This window comes from Centruroides vittatus, unplaced genomic scaffold (assembly GCF_030686945.1).
Source record: "Centruroides vittatus isolate TY-2023 unplaced genomic scaffold, ASM3068694v2 scaffold_944, whole genome shotgun sequence".
NCBI classification, from domain to species: Eukaryota; Metazoa; Arthropoda; class Arachnida; order Scorpiones; family Buthidae; genus Centruroides; species Centruroides vittatus.
Window position 1 is genome coordinate 591,840 of NW_027122722.1, and position 6,000 is coordinate 597,839.

Below are 6,000 nucleotides of genomic sequence, written 5' to 3' on the forward strand. Positions count from 1 at the left end.
GTGTTGGGATTTTATTTTCCCCCAGTGTATTAGGATCATTATAGTGCCTATATTAGTTCATTAGCTTTATTTATACTGTTGCTCTTCTAGCCATGTTGGTAACTGCAACCATTCTGTCAATGTTGCAGAAAGTGACAGTACTTTCATGGCTGTATAGATCGTCTGGACATTTAAAATATAAACCAATCATGTTAAAGTAATAGCATCAATGTTTTGGTTTGTTTCGAAGCTCTTTAACTAATTAAAATATATGAATAATCAGAAATGAATAGTCCATATCATGACAGTATCTGAAATAAAATGAATAACTTCTTAAACATTGTCTTTAATCCCTAAATTTTCACTAATTTCTCTCTCCAAGCCTTGTTTTTTAATCTTTTCAATGATAATCTGTAGAACTGACATTTATTGGTAAATCAGTTTGATGAAACAAGCTACCAAAGCATTAGTTCAACAGACCACCATCTTTCTATGTCACTGTATTCAACACTTCTCGTTGGGTGGCACTTACAATCAGTGTGAAGAAAACAAACCATTAATAGTTTATCATCAATTGTGGTTGCACTTGGACACAGTTTGGAGGGTTCACCAAAGAACAGCGAGTTGGTTGTGGGTTATTGGTGCAGCTAAAAAGAGCAACCATGTAAACATAGCTTTAGACAAACATTTTTGATATTGAAATGTTTTTTCCTCATAATCCACAGGATTATGAGGAAAAAACAGGTGTTTAATAGCTCTTTCAGTGAATCAACAATCCACAACTTTAGAATTTAGCCTTTATTAGCCTTTAAGTGTATAATAACAAAAAAGCACACTATCAGAGAAAATAAAGGTTAAATTCTTAAGTTGTGGACATTTTATTCACCAAAAAAGCCATTAAACACTTTTACCCACAGGATTACAGGAAAAAACATTTATATCCATTTCAATACATTTATATCTGGTGTTTCCAAAAACAAAAGATATTTTTGATATCATAATCTCTTATCAATATCAATACAATCTCTTAAACCAATCATATATCATTGATTTGAATTTAAAATAGGATATGATATCAACACATATTGAACAAACTTAAATTGATACAACTATTTCAAGAAAACTGAAGCAAAATACAAATCAAAAATTATATATAAATTAGTAAATTTAATTACAGACAAAGAAAAGTAAAAAAGACTATCAACAAAACGTTAATTTTTACTTGTAACAGTAGCATGCCAATATTTTCCTTTAGGTAAAATATACATTGCATTTATTTTATTATTTTCAATATTTAATGCTCTTGTTTTTATTCCTTCTTTTTCAAATATAGTTAGAAAATTACATTTTTTTAATTTTTAATTTCACAAATAATCCCTTATCTGGAAGCAATTTTACTCCAAAATCTTCATCAAATCAATGATTACATTCGGCATTGTATATAAACTGTTGTGTAAGATTACATATAAATAAAAATAACCCAAAATACAATTCTCACATATAAATACTATATATATATATCCAATCAAAGAAAAACCTGATTTATATACTAACATTCTGAATTTGGCTTATTATCTGTTTGAACATTTAAATTATATGTATCAAAAAGATTTGATAAGGTGAAATAAATTATAAAAATGCTGGGCAAGACCGGAAGCAACATTCAGCCATGTTAAATCATTTAAGTATACACAACAAAGATAAGTAACATGCTCGTTATATTCTCAGGTCAACCAGTCAAAACATCCATCATCATCATCATGCCTACAATTTTTATATAAAAGTCATTTACTCTAATGGATTTCTAAAATTTTGCATTTCTCATATAACTTCAGCACAGTGTTAACCAACTTGGAGGGCACTGGCCTTTCTGGCATTTGCCAGAATTTCCAAATAGCTATACTGGCCATGTAAAAATGCTGATGTTGTATATGGTTAGTCCTTTAAAGAACATATATAGACTATAATCATAGAAAACCAAACTATTGAGAACTATAGATATAGCAATAAGATAAATGTTTAATATAGGACTATAGATATAGAATACAGAACTAAACACATATAAAAGTGCAGAAATATATGTACAAGATATATATATAATGAGAGATATTTTCAAGAACCTAATCAAAACACGAGTACGACTGATCATTTTACGTTAAAATAACACAAGACAGAATTAACATATGCAAACGTAGTACAAAAAGCATCTTAAAACACAACTAATTTGCATATTTTAGCATGTCTTTGAGCTGAAATGTAATAGAAACATTTTTAAAATTTGTATATTTCACCATCGATAGCGTGCAATTTGAAATAATTCCTTTAGGAATTTTGTATTTTATAAATTACACGTTTAATTTTTAAAGTATTTTAAAATAAATAATAAACATTTAATAATTTCACGCCAACCCCTTACTCTTACCAAATCAATCAATATTTACCAATCATCTATATCGAATGATAAATGTTTAAAAATCAAACAAACGCCGAATTTCCGAGAAGAATTCTTTCTTTAAAATTTAATATTTTTAACATTTTAAAATTAAAAAATAACTATAAATTTCCTTTTACAACTCGAATCTACAATTTTTCTTACGGAATAACAAGAAAGCATGCCAGCGACATATTTAACAAAAACATTTTTATATTTTTCGAATTATCTTTCCTTTTTATTATATATTAATAAATAAGGTTTTATGTAAATAAATAAAATTAATTTTAATTTAATAAATTTTTAAGTTGTAAAATTATCAAAATTTTATTCGACATAAATGGCGGATAAATTTTCGTTTTTATTTATTTTTGATGATTTAATACAACGTTGATTTAATACATAACGTGTTTTTATAATTCTTTGTAACATCTTTATGTTTAATTATGATTTAATTGTAAAATTGATAATGCAGGCATTTGTCCGATTTTGTGTCATATAAGATATTTGGAAAACTTATTTTAATAAAATGGTCTTATGTCCACGTTAGCGAAAAATAAATTTAAACAGAATAATAATTTTGTAAAATTTATATTTATGTGTTTGAAACTAAGAATTAAATTCATAAATTAGTCATCAATACTTATTTATGCCAAAAAAAAAAAAAAAAAAGGCCGCCGCTCGGATGATCCGGGTTCGATTTCGTCTCGAAATCTCGGAAATTTTGAATCGTATACGTTTATCATCACGCTGACCCTACTGCCGGTCAGATCCGGCTAAACAGGAAAAATACAGGCCCATAATGTACTGGCACCTCGTTTCAATAAATCAGAAATGAAATGCAAATCTCTGCATGCCGCTCTGGAGATTCGGATTCGAGTTCGCGTTAGTTCAAAATTTTCATGGAATGAATAATCCGAATATGTCGGGCCCCTTCTCTCATCATCCGAACGTCTCCATTATGGGCTAGGCAAAATAATAAAGAATTTTTTTAAACTCTTTCCGGCCTGTGGGCACTAAGAGGGCGTCTTTTAGTAGGCCCATTGGGGCAGACGGGTGGTGAGGGACGGGGTCCGACATATCCGAACGGACCACCCCCCCAAAAATTCCTGGGGATTATTGGACCCGCTCGAATTCGATCCCGGGTTCTCCAGAGCGGTAGGCTGCCACCTTGACCACTCGGCCAACCGGCCGATAATAATAAAGGGTATGAAAGAAACATCTTAGTGTTTACGAGGTGCAGTAATAATTTTTAAAAAATCAGAGATTTGTTTGCTAAGGAAGCTTTTATTGTTTTCCTCATTTAAGTATTCTGTTATAAAGTTATATTAATGCAATAATTATTTTTGATTAATCTAATATTTAATTAATATAATAACCATATACAATGCTTTTAAATTTAAGATTAAAAGAAATTAATTACATTATTACAAATTAATCTAATTAACATGCACTAATGTCTACCTGTCCAGAGAGGAGAAAAACAGCTTTCAGATTTTAAGAAATAAGACCAGGGGTCACGAAACATTTTTCACAGCGGGCCAGATAACTGAGAGAATGACGAGCACGGGCCGCATAACCATTTTGTTCAATACAGAACACTGAATACACAAAAAATAAAGACAGCCAACATATTTATTTACCAATACACAAACAAGGTCACTGCAGCAAGCTCGTAATTGCTTTTGTTAGAAACTTCATTGCAGGTACTTACACAAAAAGCGCTGATATCCAAACTCGCAAAAAGTCGCCGAATCTTTTATTTCGCTGACTATCCTAAAAATTATATTATTGTCAGACGCAAAAATCAGATTTGACCACTTCTGGCATTTATGTATAAAAAATTAAAGTAAGTGTAAATTTATCTACAAACTGTGATATTTCCATATAAATTGTTATATTTTGCCTCATTTGTGGCACAGTGTGATGGAGGGCCGGATGAACTGACCTCGCGGGCCGTAGTTTGGTGACCCTGGATAAGACGAATTTCACTCTGATATACACTTTGTACCGTCCAAATCATGTTTCATTTCAATATTCAAAGAAAAATAAGCCATTCTGTCATCTTATCGCAGTCGTATTGAAATTATAAAATTTCATAAATTAAGCCTCAATTTAATAATTGAACAGGCCGATTCGATAAAAAAATCGTTTTTTATTTTTCTCTCTTTTCGCTCTTTGGACACTAAAAAGGCCTTTTTCCATATCCATCGCGGCTTCGGCCAGGCCCACAATAGGGTTGGTCGGGTGGTGAAGGACGGGGCCCGACATATCCGAGATGCATCACCCTCTGAAAGGCCGGATGATCTAACGATTAAGCATACCGCTCTGGGGGTCAGGGATCGAATTCAAATGGGTTGAAAAATCCCTAGAATTTTTCGGATGATAATCCGTCCAGATATGTAGGGCTCACTCCCTGATCACCCGGCCGCCCTATTGTGGGTTTATGCTAACTCACAACGAGCTTGCTAAAAAAAGGCCTTTTAGGACCCACAGGGCGTAAATAGTTTTACGGTAACCAGTTAAAAATGCATTGTTAAGTATACAGGTAATTTGATATTTTTCCGGTAAATTCGGTAAAAATAAGTAGACACGTAGTAATTTTTGAAACTACAATATTTACTTTTCTATATTTTCACGCATTTTTTAACACATTTCTATATATTATAGACATAGAAAGTGTCAAAAGTTTTTATTTTAACCATGAAAACAGTGAACGTCATTTATCTGTTAAAATATTACTTTGCAGTTATTTCAGTTTTTAAGTACTGTATCGTATTACAGCACTACGCCGGACAGTTTAGCATTCGGTTTCTTTACCCGAAAAAACGGTTTCACTACAAAGCTAGTGACAGCAATTTGCGATGCGAGTTGACTTTTCGAGGGAAAAGAAACGATAAAATACTACTACAAATATCACTGCGATAAATTTTTATCCAATCACAACAGTCATTTGCGAGTCGCTATAACAACTAAACAGGAGTCGTTGGAGAACACTTAAAAGTTGTGAGACATTAATTAATTATTTATTAATGTCAAACAACATAATTTCTATTGAAGAACTAAATCTTTACATTCGATAACTTCAGACTACTTATGAGATTAATTTTTCTTTTTAACGTAGTAAGTATGGTTGCTGTATATTCGAATTCTGTGTGTACCGTCCTTGTAATCCAATCTTATTACAGCCCTCGAAAATGTTTTTTATATACGGGAAGGTTTTATATTTTTTGTCTGATTTGTATTTTGTATTATATCTGTTTTTCCAGTATTGTTTTTGCCATGAGTTTAATTTCGATTTAGGATAGTCGTTAAGTAAAAATCTTAGTTTCTAACTCCCTTACTTTAATTTTTTGCCATTTATTATCTGATATTGTTGTTATCTGAGTTTGGCGCCATCTTTGACCAACAAAATATCGCATACTATCCATAATAGCATTAATAAACAACACAACAATAAAATAAACATTCTTAAAAATGTAGGAACAGTTTACAGACTAGAATGCAACTGTCATAACCCGAAAACTTACATTGGCGAAACAGGCCAGTTATTAGAAACAAGAATTAAAGAACATGTAGCCGCTATTCGC

General features: G+C 31.3%; 1 protein-coding gene across 1 annotated transcript in view; it reads right to left on the bottom strand.

Annotated features, from left to right (window-relative positions):
- LOC136990510 (nuclear factor related to kappa-B-binding protein) overlaps positions 1–2,578 on the bottom strand; it is a 49,460-nt gene extending 46,882 nt beyond the window's left edge. Inside the window, exon 1 of the mRNA XM_067288908.1 lies at positions 2,421–2,578. The gene's annotated coding sequence lies outside the window, so the exon portion shown is untranslated. The remainder of the gene's footprint in view (positions 1–2,420) is intronic.
- Between the last annotated feature and the right edge of the window lie 3,422 nt (positions 2,579–6,000).